At 41.2% G+C, this 16,423-nt stretch overlaps 1 protein-coding gene across 1 annotated transcript in view; it reads left to right on the plus strand.

Moving 5' to 3' along the window:
• The window catches only part of cadm3 (cell adhesion molecule 3), a gene marked incomplete at its 3' end in the record, with an annotated part of 109,566 nt that overhangs the window by 50,434 nt on the left and 42,709 nt on the right, over window positions 1–16,423 (plus strand). The window lies entirely within an intron of this gene.

Raw genomic sequence — 16,423 nt, forward strand, 5'->3', positions numbered from 1 at the left:
CCTGCTCCTGTTCTGAGAGAGGTGGTAATATACCTGAACTGTTTGGTTAAATGTCTGGAGAAATAATAACTTGTGCACCCATAAGCAGTTCAGTTATAACAGCGGAGCCACAGTTAAAGACGATGTGTATGTATGTGTCTCAGAGAGATGGATTCATTTACAGCTGTTTTTTCAGCGTGGGGCTGCAGAGCGACTCAATGAATGGGGATTCAAGTCAGTCACAAATGGCTCTTGAATGCATTTACACTTATGTATAGTATATTCATTCTGTCCTTGCATCGCATGGCAGAAATTACGTTTCCTACATGCAGATTATTCCTGAAAGAGCGCGCTACATTTTCATGTGAATGTGATTTTGTTTAGCAGGAGGATGTTTGTTTTTGCTGCCGCTCCCTCGCTGAACAAGATGTTAATATTTATCTTTAACACACTGGGCCAAAAAGCTTTGTCAAATAGAGAAATAAAACAAAAAAGTCTTAAAAACAAAGACATTCAGGGATTTAGACAGCAAACAGCATATTACTGTAAAACAAGCACCGTGCCAAAAGTGCTCAGTAAAGTGCAACACATGAAAACAGAGGATGAACACACACACAAAAAAAGAAAAGAACGCTAAAGTGCTTCGACATGTCCAATTCAAGCAGCCGCAGATGTTTCTTTTAAAGGAAAAAAAATGCCTCTGCTTTTTGATAATAATCTATTTTGCGCAACTTGAAGCAGAGGGAGCTGGGATGGCTTTTAATGATATTTTTCAAAAGAGAGACTTCCCACTCTGTCCGACAACAACACAGGAGAACGGAGCACGGTTTAAAAAAAAAAGTCCCTATAAATACAGACTGACGTTATAAATACAGAGTTGTGCTGCTAATCATCACTTTGGCCTGTGTTGACTGAGACCTGCGGTTCAAAACACATTGGCTTGAGTGAAAAGGAGTGTGCACATCAGCTAGTTAGAGAGTATAAAGACGAGGACATTACCAGGCTGCGATGAAGGCGATTCTTTATTTATTTTTTGATGAGATGAAAAGAAAGTCCAACGATTTTAAAGTTAAAAAAAAAGGAGCCTGATGAGCTGAAATGTTTTTGCTCCATCTTTTTTTTTTTGGGGGTGGTCTCTCTTCCTTTTCAATCGTCCAATATCACACAACAGACTTGGTACATTGGAGTGAAAAGAGGGGAGAGTGGTGCAGATGGAGGGAGGGAGTGATGGGAGAGTTAGAGAATTAGAAACAAGGGGTGAGGGTGAGGAGAGAGAGAGAGATGGAGACGCTGCTAATACGACACTTTACAGCAGAAGTGAAGTTATAAGGACGGCTGGAGTGGAGAGAGGAGAGAAGAGAGAAAAAGAGAGGGCCAACTTTTTCTGTTTCTGCAACAGAGAGAGAAAAAGCGAGAGAGAATGAGAGAAAGGGGGAGAGAGGGAGAGGGAGGTGGGAAAGGACAAATGGAGAGATCAGCAAGTCTTTACTCCAGATGGAGCCTCAACCACAGAAGAGAGGAGGGAGATAGAAAGTAAAGGCTCTTCTCTGCAATGACACTTAAAGCCCGACCTCTACTTTGGAGGGAATTGAGGAGAGTATTGGAGCAAGAGGAGGAGGAGGAGGAGGTGGTAAAGGAGGTGGAGGGGTGGAAATGGGTGGAGGAAAGCAAAGAGGGAGCAGCAACTCCCCACTGTGGTGGTTCAACATGCACAGCAGATGCTGTACTTTGGAAAAGGCAGAGAGTCGAGAGGCAGGGAGGCAGAGAGGAGGATGATGGGAGCTCAGAATTCATCCCGTATCCTCCCTCCCTTCAAAGTGCAGCAGATGGAGAGAGAGAAACAGACAGAGAGATGGAGAGATGGAGGAAAAAGACTTTTCAGAACAGAAAGACATAAATATATCAGAGGTGGTGACTGAAGATTCAAAGTGAAGATGAGGGAGGAAGAGGGGAGTGGTAAACAGAAGATAAGATTTTTTGGGAGGGGGGTGATGAGAAGCAGATGGAGAAAGAGAGAAGGAATGGACGACACTAAATAAAAGACTTCCACTGTGTCAAATTAAAAGTTTTAGTAAAATCCTCACAGCAACAACGCTCCAGTTTTAAACTACGTGTCCGTTTCCTGATCTGAACTTGACCACTGATGAGTTCAGGGAAAGTTTAGGCCTCAAAGACTAGTTGGTTAAAGCTTCAATATGTAACTTTTAAACATTAAAAAGCCTTGAAATGGGGGGGATGAATGGTTAGAGAGCACGTCCCATGTTGGCATAAGCCTGAGGCGCTGATCACCGGTTTGACTCCCAGCCCGAGACGATCTTTGGCACATGTCTCTCTCCACTGTCATATCAAATAAAGGCAAAAGAATATCTTTAAAAAATAAATAAATAAATAAAATGTCTAATGACCAGACAGATGTTATTTGTTATAGAATAATATTGAAATCTGGAGAAAACCTTTATTTTATTGCAGTAATGCACAGAGTTTTAAAGGGAGACAAGTTAATTAATACATTTTTGATGCATAATCTTGTCCTTTAATGTTATTATAAGGAAGTGGGATCGATTTTCATTGGCTGACATGGTGATGACAACATCTCCCATGATCCCACGCTCCTTTATGATGTCATGAAAATATCCTACATATTTTTGCTCTAGTTATTATTAAGAGACTGTGTGTGTGAGGTAACACAGTGCTGCTTTAAATAACCACTGGCTCAGATCTGCGCTGCTGTAGCTGTGAACCTCCAACACTCCACAACTCTCCTGTTTTGCTCTATTTTAGTCTTTGTATCGGGCTCTTTAGCTGCTAAATGTCTCAACATGTTGCTGATGCTGCCTGTTGCCATTCGGTTGCTCAGCAGGTAACATGTTATTTTTTTGTGAAACCCAGCGAGAAGCAGCTACAGTGCTGAGAACTTATCTATTGTTAATATTGAAGTATTGATCAGAGCAAGCTTAAAAGCCGAAGACGGATTGTGATCCTAGTTTAAAAAAAAAGAAAAAAGAAAACCTGTGTCGACTGTAAAGGATATAAACAATCATTTATGAAAACGTTCTGCTCCTTTGGGTCGACACGGAAAAGAAAGAAAGAAAAAACCATCCAGCCGAGAAAGAGGAAGTGAGCACAGGCAGATTAAGAAAGTAAAATAAAATACCAAAAAAAAAAAAGATGGTGGGATGTATGAAGTGAGGCGGAGAGGAGGAGGAGGAAAAAAGAAACTGGGACTGAAAATTCCTCAATGATCCAAAAGACAGATTGAAAGAGAGCAGCAGAGTCGGGCCGAGCAGACAGCGCGCTTCAGAGTTAAGACAGCAAGACATGAAGGGATGAGGGTTCGGAGCACGGAGAGAAAGAAGGATATATACTAACACGGGAATGGAAGAGGGGGGAAAAAAAGAAATAAGAGAGTGAGATTGAAGAGCGGAGAAAAAGTGAAGGAGATGAGGAATGAAAAGGAATAAAAAATAAATAAAGAATCACATGACTCCTTCCTTCCAAGTGGTGCACAGCGGGGCAGCCGGCTTTGGAGAGCGGAGAGAGAGAAAGAGATGTATATGTGGTGGTGGAGGAGGAGGGAGGGAGGAGGAGTGGACGGACAGCGTGATGAGACAGAGGAGAAGATGAAGAAGAAGAAGCAAAAGAAGAGGAAAATGATGACTGACAAATCCTCACAGTGACGGCTGCCACGGCGCAGGAGGAGAAAATGCAGCTCGGTGAGATCAGACAGAGAGGGAGGAGAAGGGAGGACGGATGGATGGATGGATGGATGCTGCTCTGAACTTATTGCTTCCAACTCAGTCTAAACAGGTGGAGCTACTGTACTGTATGAAAGAGAAGAGACAGAGTGGTGGATGAAGATGCAGAGAGAAGAGAAAAGTTCCTGTTCACAAACTCCCGAGTCGGAGCTGTGAAATATGAAATGTTGATGTTTCCCGGCGTAATCACAGAGTCACACTGATTCGATCCGATGCTCTGCGGTAGATCGAAAAGCTCAAGCTGACTTTTATCATTATCTCAGCAACCAGAAGCCATTGATATCAGTTTAATTTGACCCTGCTTTACACAGACGAGAGGAGACGAAGACACAGCGGAAAGGGAAACAACAGAGTGTGGGTGTGGGCACGGTTTTAAAGTTTTTTTTTTCTCGTTTTTTTTTTAAGCTCTGTGGAAGTGAAAGAACAAAACTGAGAAAAGCAGCCTGGCTCCAGTGGGGCAGAGAGAGTCCTGCAACTATAAGTGACTAGATAGAGATAAAGCAAAGTACAAAATTAATTGTTGAGGGACACAAAGCCCAGTTGTGTTTATTAAAGCGAGATACAGTGACAGAAGAAATTCTTCTTCCTCTTCTTTTGCCGCTAATCCTGTCCTGTATTAATCTGAGTGTGAACATTAAGAGCAAAAAAAAAAGGAGGAGAAAAAGAAATGATCCAATATATCTGTGGCCAATGAGAGATACTTTGATACATTTTAATTCCTTAATTCGCAATAATTTATTTTAAGACCCTTTTAAGGAACCACAGATACCCTGGAGGGAGTGCGTGGGACTGGATGGATGGATGGATGGATGGATGGATGGATGGATGGGTGGATGGATGGATGGATGAGAGGAGGGGAGGCTGCTATTAGAGGAGATTAGACAGCCAGGAAAGCATGAAAACAGATGGGTTCCTACATTAAAGCCAGACTAGCAGGAGACACAGAGACAGGGAGATGGACATGAGGGAGATAAAGAGCAGCGGAGAAACCCAAACACTGAAATCAAGACAAGAGAGGGGGAAAACAAAAACAAACAAGGACGTTATACATTTATTTATACATCTTTAGCTCTCTAGCCCGACGCTCTCACCCAGAACAGCTTTAAAACAAACCTTAAACTGCTATTAATTCACACCATCGATTAAGATTTCTTCTTATTCTTCTTCTTCCTCGGAGACTCGACAGCTCCAGAGTGAGTAAAGTGTTGGAGAAATAGTTTATTAAACCCTGGTTGAGATGCTGCGCACATTTCACCTGACATTTTTGGTTTGGTCGCCAGCACCTCGGGCTCTGGGGTGAATCTTTTTTCTTTTTTTTCTTTTTTTTTTAGTGAAGGTGTCAGGGCAGCAGAATAACAAATAAAACCTGCAGACTGAGGCCAGGAAGTGAAATCAGGAACTTTAATCTGCTGGTGATAAGTCACAGGATTCACAAATGACTGTAGTTTTACTAACGCTTAAAAAAACAATCCAAATTCTGAGTTTTTTGCTGTCTGGGATTCAAATCACCTTTTTTTTTTTTTTTTAAATGACAGTTTTGCTTCTGCTGTTAAAGTTGAATTAAAATTGTTATAAAAATGATGAAACAATGAAACGAGCACAAAATGTCTCGGCCAAACTTTTACTGCTACAAAATATATTCGTTGTCAATAGTGAAGCTTTATGAAAAACGATGACCTTTCAGGCCGACTAGTATTCACTATATTTAATATACACTACACTGCAGTTACAAGGAAGAACAAGGTGATAAAAAGGAAATGTACAGGATCTGTAACTTAGCAACCAAAGATTATTTGTAGCAACTTCACATCTAAAAAGATGCAACAACATACAGTATCATCACATTTTCTGTTTCAAAATAAAAGCATTTGTTATTCTTTTTTTCCCACAATATCTTTATAGCAGCCTAGCAAAAAGAAGTACAGTCTTTGACATTCCTGCAACATGTCATACAACATATGTTAGCTGCCTTATAATGTTCAGAACACAACATAAAACAAAAAATCACATAGAGAACATGTTTCTCTTGTTATTTATACGCCACTTAATGGAGTACTATCGAATGATGCAATGAAAAACTACAGGTAGCATTTGTTATTCTATTATCTTGAATGAATGAATGAATGAATGAATGAATGAATGAATTAATTAATTAATTTATTTCGGTATATATCAAGCTTATATAACCGAAAGGGTGTAGGTTGAAGCCAAATCTTATATACCCCTACCCCTTTTACCTTAAACAAATAAAAAAAAAAATATATGCATTAATACAAAAGGATCAGATCACAGACATTTGAAATGAATCAGTACACTTAAATTTCTGATCACAACAAAATAAAGAATTGTATACAGCGCATAACCCAAAATAGTACAAAATCATTGAACTTAATTTTCCATACTGTAACGAGAAATTATGTTGTTCTTATAAAGTCTTTTAAAGCTGACTAGAGTACAGCATAATTTAATATTTTCAGGACAATTATTCCAGATGTTAACCCCTCTAACAGAAAGACAGTGATTTTTTACAGTAGTTCTTCAACCTTAGCGTCAAAGAATGATTTATATCAGATTTGCCAATAAATCTAAATGTATAAGATTCAAATCAGAGTAAATTCACGTCTCTCATCATTAACTTGTGTTAGAAGAACGATGCAGCGTGTGATTTCAGGGTGAATCTTCAACCTGGTGACGCTGGATCAGTAAATTTAACTCAAACATTGGGTCAAACCCAGAAACAATCAATGACCCAGAGTTGGATTATTAAAAAAGAAAAGAAAAGAACAAACAGCAGTGTTTTGTGAATGCACAGTCTGCATGGACGCTCATGTTATTTTATCTTGTATGGGAGACATGGACACAACCGTCACCGACCTTAAAGCAACAACACATTAAAGCTCCATTATAGGCCGCAGTATGAATGACGTCATTTCCACCAGACTAAACCAATAACACCTTAAAGGTCGTCACATACAGTGTGTTGGTAATGAGGCTGAATATTTGCACTATCAAAGGTGTGCAGTTGCACAGTCTGAGGGCAGGAATAAAACTCGGCAGCATCCTGACAGACGATTTTCACGCTTTTACTCCTCCACACTACCTGGAATATTTCTAACAAGCCTGTTGTTCCAAGTGCAATCAGCATTTTTAAACTGATCCACGGTATTAAGCTTAATGACTCACTGTTAGGTGAAGAGATTTAGGAGCTAATTAGCTCCGAATAAACGAGATGAATGTATTAAAAACAACCTTTGAAAACGTGAACCTGCCTCGGCACCATGGATGAGATCTGTTCACACACACCTGCTCTAACGACACACCCCGTTGGACGGATGGACGTGGACTTTGTGATGAAATCCTCGTCTCATAAAGGCTGAGACGCGACCACACGATGCGGACACGAGAACACGCAGATTACCCTCCTCCATCGTGAAAAGGATTATATGACAGGAGCACAAATGGAGCACTGTATATTCACTTGTTAGTGAACGATTAACTCTCAGCTGGAGGAACGAGGATGAATAAGGGGTATTTGTTTTGGTTGGTTGCTCCTGATTAAAAAAAAAAAAAAAAAAAACTCTTTTGGGAGGAACTCCAAAACTTTCTTGTATGATTCAGAAGCTAAAAACCAAGGTTATCAAGCGTTAAAAGCAAATGCATCAGCATCAACACCACTCTACTCATTTCCACTTTCTTTTCACCTCGTTGTCCAAAGACTGTGGCGTGTGCATTTTAAGCCGTGTTTATTCCCAAGGCCAGACACAATGGTTTACAAAGAGAAAGTGAACCCACTGTGAAAGTAAACCAGCCAGTGGCAAATTCTCATAATTTGAGTATTTTGCAAACACATTTCCTGACCAGATAAAAAGAAAAAAAAATATATAAAAAAAATCACACATTTGCCCTCACTCACTCCACCTATAATTTTATTTACTTGTCATGTGTGGTTTCTTTCTTCTCCATAAAAGCCTATCAGCATACATCAGAGATGCTATCAGCCTCAGTGTAATTTAACAAGGTAATGGAACCGAGGTGATTTACAAACCATTGTAGACAGGAATGGCCTCCGACCGAGGTGGTTGAGGGTGGGGTACGACTTTAACTGTGGTGAAAAAGGAACCAACTTGTAAATCATTCCATTAAAAACACATGCTAAGCACTTTTTGGAGTTTATAGCGTTCAGCAACTCTTAAGTGAAATGAGCCCAAGGAGAGAGAGAGAGAGAGAGGGGGAAAAAAAAGAAAAACATGGAAATAGATGGATTAGAGCCTGACTCTCAGACAAACCGACGACTGACGGTGTAAACTCCAGATGCAGGGAGGGCGCTGAGTTGTTTTTTGACATTTTCTGAAAAACTATTGATCCACATCGCATCAGTCAAAGTTTTCTTGGTGTCTGGGAAGTGAATGGGGGGAGGGGAGGTCTCGCTCTCTGGAGAATGTATTAACAACAACCATCACAGCTCTGAAAAGACTTTTTTTTTCTCAAATCCAGCACTTGAAAGGCGTCTTTTTCTATGTTTTTGTCTTTGTATTGTCTGAACTCTGTGTGTTTGTGTGTGCGCGTGTGTGTGTGTGTGTTTTTTTTCCCACCAATGTGTCCTTAAAATAATCACTTGTAATGAAGACGTGTGAGGTGCGAGGAGAAGAAAGAGACAGACACACAGAGGATTCAAAGTTTTAGAGAAAAAAAACAACACTTTTTTTGAGGTTAATGAAGTAAAAATACAAAAAACATCTCCCATGTGATTCTGAAATTGGCCTTTTGCCTCTCTCCCAGTGAAAGCAAAATAAAAATCAATAAACTAGACATAAAAGTAGAGACGCGCATACATTATAGCACCGTGTTTGCCTAATTGTTATGGCCCTACGCTATAATTTTTGATAAAGAGGTGCAGACTGTCATAACTCAGATGCAGCCTTTTTATTTTATTTTTAGCTGAGTGACTCAACATTTTTGGCACATGGGCCGTCTTTAGGTTGTGCCAAAACATAGATTCACAGAGTTATAAATAAATATAACTGCAATGGAGTTTGGACCGTGCTGGTTTTTTTCCCTCCTGATGTTTACCAGCTGTTCAACACGGGGATATGTGCGTTTTCCCCCTCTTTTTCTTGCGTTAATCCGTCTTTAACTTTACCCCTAAACTGGTCGACTGCAAACTTCTGATAGTTCAGAACAGGAAATAAGCTCATGTACTTTTTTATTTTTATTGTTGCCTCGGGGCTGATGAAACGATCGAATGAAGCTGCAGTCAGTCCAGATAATAAAGAGACATCAGAACAAGAGTTTGTGAAGTTGATGCGATGTCGTGCAGGCAGCTTCAAGTAGGAGGCTCGTATCTTAGCAGCCATTATGATAATTGCTTCCTTGACTCGTTTTCTTTTTCTTTTTTTTTATGTGTTTTTTTTTTGTTTTTCCAAAGGTGAGGACAGATGATGAGAAAACAATCCGTGCTCCGGCATGATACATTTCACTCTGCTCGCTCACTCGCGCTTTCTTCTTTTAATCCTTCTGCAGCAGGCTGAGCCAGCCAGCACGAGCAGTGTCTTCTCTAGGTAATCTAGCTCTTAGGATGTGTCATCGGTCAGTATTTGCCAGAAATCCCCAATGGACATTTTTTTTTTCTTTTCCCGCTGCTGTAAATACTACATGGCAGAATTTCATTGGCATGTTGCTCGGAGCTGATGCACCGTTGGGAACATTTTCTCTCTCAAGTTTAAAGTGGAACTAATGCCTCCTTGCTTCAATTTGCACCACCTTGGGCACATTTTTGCTTCTTCATCTCCCTCCCTTTGCCTCCTTCCATTGATTTTGCATACATTTCAGCTGCTGCCTGTAAATGATTATTTTTTAATTCTCTGTCTGAAGGTAGAGAGAGCGAATGTGAGACGGGTAGATTGAGAGGGAGGAAGAGGTGGAGAGGGAAGGAGGGGAGGGAGGGGAGAGAGGGAGGATAAAACAGACAGAGGTGTGTGTTTATCAAGTGTTTCATAGTTGGCACAGTGATCCAAGATCAATTGATACTCTCAGATCAGTGGGGACGGGATGATCAAGGGAAGCCTGCGGTCACTGAACCCAGATCAGCTGTCGGAAAGGACGGATAATTAGGGAGCTGGAGAGAATATTCAGAAACAGATGGGAGGATGGAGGCGACATGTGTGGGAGAGAGAAAGAGAGAGAGAGAGACAGAGGGAGGAAGGAGAGAGGCAGTCTCTTTGGATGAGAGTGTCAGCTAAATGCGTAATAAAATGTAAAACAAAATGAGAGAGTGAGAGGGAGGGAGGGAGGGAAAGAGAGAGGGTAGAGGAAGAAGAAGAACAAGAAGGTAGGGAAAAAAAAGGGCGGATAGACAGATGGACTGGAATAGAAATGGACCGGAGGAGGTGGGAGAGGTGAAATGCAGATTCAGGTTGAGCCAAAGCGGGAAATGAAGAGACGGAGAAGTTGGGAGGAAGATGGAGTTAGAAAAAAAAAATCTAATAAAAAAAAAAATATTGGTCTGTAACTGATGTACTTTGCTTCGGCAACACAGGTTCCTCTCCCTGTCGTGCCAATAAAGCAAATTTGAATTTGAGAGAGTTTCTCGGCAGAGTGGAAACTTGGTTGGAAAAGCATGAGGAGGCAGGAGGCAGATGAAAAAAAAGGAATATATATATGGATGTGCAGTGTGCACTCAGTGTGTGTTGTGGGAGAATTCCTCTCTTCCTGAATGTTTGAAGTTGAAAGAGCATGAGAAAAGATGGAGGGAGGAGGAGGAGGAGGAGGAGGAGGAGGTGGAGGAAGATGAGGGAGGTGGAGGAAGAAGACAAGTAGGCGAAAATAGCTGCTGCGACCAGATCAACAAGTTTGAACCTTTGGGGAGTATCGAGTCTCCAGTTTGAGCTGCAGACAAGAAACCACTGTCTGGCCAAACAAACACACACACACACACAAGAAACAGAGACATGCAGATGCAGTAGCAAGTACAAAAAGGTTTGTTCGCTGATAAGCAGATCCTGTACTCGGCATGTAATCAACACACGCACACACATACACGCACATGCCCGTCCTCCTTAGCTGAAAGCCCCTCTGACACCACTTAGAAACCCTTTTCCACCCTCGTGCTCACACACAAAAGTTGCACAGTCGAGGGAGCAGCTATTTGTAGGAGTATTTCTTCGACCTGTTCAGAGTTATTAATTACGCTCAATATTCCTCTGCAAAAGAATCGCAGGAGTCTCCTTGATAATTTAACAACCCTAAAGGGCTGCAGGAGACGGTGCACCGCCAGCCACTCCAGTCACTGCAGCACCAAACCCACAGCGTCTCTGGCTGGCTCAGTTTTTTTTTTTTTTTTTTTTACATTCACTGGTCCAGTTTGTGTCTGAGGACAACAGACGTCACTTGTAAATGCATGAAACTGCCTGCAGTTATGAACAACTGGTGCTAAATGAATATTTAACGGTGCATTTAATTTGTTATTGACCAGTTTTCTTTGCTCTGTCTGAAGTTTGCAAAGCAGTGAGAGCGAATGATGCATGGTGTTTTCTCCTGCGAACAGACGCCAGTGTAGAAATATGAAATTAAAATGAAATAACTAGAAAAAGCGGCATTTAGTCTTAAAGGTCCTGTGTTGTACGAAGTGATGTTTTCACAATTAATACCACTATCAGAGCCTCAATCCACTAAGAAATGCATGTGTTAAAAACAAGCTGTCAGGACTTCCTGTAACTTTGTGATGTCACAATGATATACTGTAGCAATGCCCCCCCATCTTGGCCCATCTTCCAGACTTGCAGGTTATTGTTTGTTTGTGTTTTATCTACTCTGTTTTTTCATTTAATCTCCAAGAAATTACTCCGCCAATCAGAAGAGAGGAGGCACTGAGCCTCTCATCTGATTGGCTCACCAACCTGTTGGTACTAGACGAGATTTAAAACTATTATCTTCTTCTAAGTCACAAATGATTTGCTCTTTGTCCGTGAGCGTTTTGCTAAATGCTGCTAAATGATATTGACAAAAACATTGCAGCGGTAACAGACTGCTGTTATTATTATTTCAACTTTTAACTTTTTAATCACATTTTATTACAGCCCGGTTTGCAGATGGCTCTAAGATACAGCGACTCCCATGAGCTTCAGCTGTTGTTGCTATGGAGAAGGACCCAGCAGTAGCAAATTCAAAAATGTCCCATTGAACATGAGATATCGAGCTGGCCTCAAACTGGGGACGTTGCGCCTCATTGTGAGCATCTTAACCCCTGAGCTATGAGGCCCAACCCCCGCACGTATAATCTCACGTAGCTACTTGCTCATCTTTTTTTTACGGGCAATTTAACCAGGAAAGTGTGATTTGGACCTCCTTTTTAAGAAAAATGGTGACTGCAGTTTTATATAAGAGAAGACTAGAAGACAAACTTCCAGAAGTTTTTTAGAAAGTTCAGCGTGTATCAGAAGTTGTGAACTCTTCGCTCAGATGTTTAGAGTTTCATGTCCAGCCAAGCCTTGGATGTGCTCCAAATGTCAGCCACCTCACATCTTCTGAGAAAATGAACAGGACCTCTACTTTGCAGCTATATTATTAACTTCATCCAACCACGCACGCTCACGTATACACAACCCGTCCGCTAATCCGCTTTATCTCAATAATAAAGAAATTCATTACGTTCTTTGACCACAGAAACAAGAGCCAAACAGCAGCGTCAGCGACCTATCGGCAGACTATTTATGTTTCCCCCACATCGCAGGCTAAACAGTGTGCAGGCAGGCGCATGTACAATTTTCAGGGGGCCTCTGGATCGATACGCCCCCGTAACTAGATATCATATCGTTTTTGAAAATCCATCACACCTGTGCTCGCAAGCAATATACATCGTTTCTAATGAAAAAAGAAAAAAAAAAAGAAGAAAAAAGTAAAGGAGAAAAGCCTGGAGTCAGAAAAGATTAGAAATGGGTGAGGGAAAGACAAAGAAGAACAAGAGAGAGGGAAAGAGGGGAGATTGAGGAGAGATGAAGGGAAGGGAATTAAAGAGACTGATAGTTGAGAGCTGGGTCCAGAGGGCGTGTGTGTGTGTGTGTGTGTGCGTTTGTGTGTGTGCGAGTGTGAGTGACCATATGCCTCACCAACACACACCCACAAGCACACACCCACACAGAAAGGGAAGCTCATGAAGACTGATGCAGTGACCTTGCTTAGTGATAAGGCATGAAGATAAAGTAGTGTTGGATGAAATAACTGAAAAATACCGAGAGAAACTGACAGAGGTTTGTGTGTCCGTGTCCGTGTGTGTGTGTGTGTGTGTGTGTGTGTGTGTGTGTGTGTGTGTGTGTGTGTGTGTGTGTGTGTGTGTGTGTGTGTGGGAGTGCAATATAGATAGACAGGCGAATAGACAGATGGAGAGATGGAAAAGATGGAGATAATAGTGAGACAGTAAGGAAGACAAAGATGAAGAGATCGACACAGATGCGTCTCAGCACTGAGAAAGGCAAATAAACAATAATGCGGGAAACAAAGTGTATAACCATAATAACACGCTGTTAAACTGCAGCATTTATGCACACGCCCACACAATCCTCCCATCAGTAGGGTTTTAAAGAGACTTAATGATTTGCTTTTTGCCGATCCTCGTGGTTCAGTTCGTTTGCACTGTGACCTCACAGTCAGGTGTGGTTACAGAGTCAGAACCACATGGGACCATATCTATATCTTTATCTGTAGCCTATCTGTATCTGTATATCTAGCCTATATCTACCGGTATGCCTGTATACTGTATATCTATATCTATAATCTACCGGTGTGCCTATATTTATATCTGTATATCTATATTTAGCATAGGCTATATCTATATGGTTGTGGTTCGTTCCTAAGCTGAGGTGCGATTGTTGCTGTGAACTTAATTTCCTGTTGTGATGTGGTAGCCTACTAATCTAGGTGTTGAGGCAGTTTAAGTGGTGAGTCACAAAAATTAGCATCTACTCTTTCACCGTACTTGGGAATGAAAAAAAGAAAAGATAAAAACAAAAACACACAATCCCCAGACAGATCCAGAAAATTGCAAACATGTCTATGTCTATGAGCTAAATATAATAAGAATAGAATTGTATCATTCTATCTTTATCCCATAGGCTACAGTAAGAATCAAGATTTTAAAAAATAATAATATTTGTATCAAATTTAGATAACAGTGTTTGTTGCTATTTGCTCTGTTCTTTGAAAAACAAAACATAGCCTACCACAATGAAAAGTATTTGCCAAATCAACCTGTTACTTCCCGTACATTTCTGTGGTTAGATCTAGCCTACTTCCTGTCTCTGTCCGATTTACTTCCTTGATGATTGGCTGCCCCGCCCTAATGTGGAACACCTGTGCTCAAACACCTGTGCTCAAACACCTGTGCCTCCCCAGTATCCAGCCTAGCTGTTCACCTTTGTTTTGGATAATATGACTTGTTTACCATTTCACCCATTTGTAAGTTTCTTTTTGTCTATCAAACACACCTTTTCCATGCTTTGGGTTAGTTAGTTAGTTTTTTAAAACCCAAAACATGACTTGTTTAGCATTAGCATTAGCATCACAGTTAGCAATTAGCCTGTCGACTAAAAACATGAAGTTGTAGGAGTTTAGTCTGAAAACTGTATGATATCAACATCAAGGCATGGCTACTGTTTCAAAAAGCATAAATATTATCTTGCTAGCATGTCAGTTGACTGTCTAATCTCTTTCTAACTATTTTTCCCTCCTAAACATGACACTGCTAGCATTAGTGTTAGCATCACAGTCTTTTAGATCAACCTGACTGTAGGCTATAGCTTGCTAAAAACATGGTGTTGTTCAGTTTAATGTGTTGCTGTTGATATGGTGGGAAAAACAGAAACGAATAGTCTTCTGTTTCAAAATGCAAACAAAACGATTCTGAATTATTAACCCTGGCCCTGAACTAATCTCTATTAAATCAGAATATAGTCAAAATAGCTCTGAAACAGCCAGGAGCATCATATAGCCTAGCCTAGCTGCTGCCAGTTGTTTAGCCGTCTTCTTTTCAATCTTCAACTTCTCATGTTTCACAATCTTCAACTGAGGAGGATCAAACAGAAACTCCGCCGTCGTGACTTAAAACAACTTTGAGAGTGGAAACAAACTTATCGCACAGTTCACTTTGCTCGACCACAGCGGCCTTGTAGATTGTATTTATTTATTCTTTATTTTTTGCACATATCATACTTCTTTTTCTCTTTTTAGTCTGATTGTCATTTGTTCGTTCAGTCAAAAAATCTGCAACGCTGACGCCGCCGGAGAACAAAGCTCTGCGAAGCCTTTTATTGAGACGACGGGGAGAGATTGTGACTGTGAGACATCTCGATAGACAGGCAGATACTAGGGATGCTGGGGAGACAGACAGCAATCACGGCGCACAAACACCGTAGAGGTCAATGCTATCACGGAAACGAGCGGTTATTTCGTAGCATTTCATCATCATCATCTATCTCGGTCGCTTGTGCACGCTCACTCCCTCCCTCCCTCTCTCCCTCTCTCTTTCATGGCTGGATTTCTCATTGATGACAAAGCCATTTATGTCTCTCTTATGTCCTCCCCCCCTTCTCCTCACCCTCCCTCCCTCTCTCTCCTCCTCCTCCTCCTCCTCCTCCACCCATCCCTCACAGTCTCTCCCTTATTCTCCGAGCTATTTATGCTTCCTCTGTTTTATTTTTCCCAGTTTTTTTCTTCTTCCTCTTCTCCTCTCCTGCACTTTCTTTCCTTCGTCTCTCATTCTCAATTTGCGTCTCCTCTCTCTTTGTCTTTCTTTACCTCGCTACCGCTCACATCTTGGCTATTTTTTCCCTCCTCTCTCTCACCTCATCTTCATCACTCCTCCTTCTCCACCTCCTCCACCCCTCTCACTCTCTCTCTCGCTGTGTCTTACATCATTTTCTCCCCCCTCCCTCCTCCCTCTTCCCTCCTCCTTTCCATTTTACCTTTCTCTTTCCCATGATTTAAATTCTGCACATCATCTTTCTTACTTTCCTCTTTTTTCCCTCGCGCTCTGCCCTCCCCATCCTTCCCCTCCTTCCTCCCCATGCTTTCTTCCTCTGTTCCCCGCCTCCTTTATTTTTCTCACTACATTCCCACTACCTCTCCTTTTCTCTCCGTTCTTTTCTCTCACTATTTGCTCCAACTTGTGCCTTTTTTTAACTCCCTCCTTTCATCCGTCTCTCCCCTTTCTCTTCCTATCTCTCCCTTTTATGTAGGCTACTTGTTTCCTTTCTCACCCTTCTTCTCTACCTCCTCTTTTCACCCTCTTTGAATCCTATCTTCCTCCTTTTCATCCTTAAATCATATTTCTGACTTTCTTCACACACCCTCCCATACGTTTATTCCTATAAAAACCATCTAGATCTTATACAGTCCTACTTTTCTTCTTCCTGTTTCTCATTTTCCTGCTCCATCAGATTCTTTAATCCATTTTCCACAACCTGCCTCCTTTCCTCAGACTTCCTCTTTCTCTCCTCCTCTCTTCCTCCCTCTTTCTGTTCTTGTCTGACTCTACAGTCGTCTTCCATTTCTCTCTTTATCTAATCATCAAGGACATAGCTAAAACAATTATTGCCATAACGATGACATATATAGAAAGATAAGTTCCTCAGTATTAAAAGTTATAAAGTTTAAAAGCACAAACTCCCTTATAGACTTTCGACTCTCTGTAAAGCAGA

The sequence above is a fragment of the Trachurus trachurus genome (assembly GCF_905171665.1).
Source record: "Trachurus trachurus genome assembly, chromosome: 17".
NCBI lineage: Eukaryota > Metazoa > Chordata > Actinopteri > Carangiformes > Carangidae > Trachurus > Trachurus trachurus.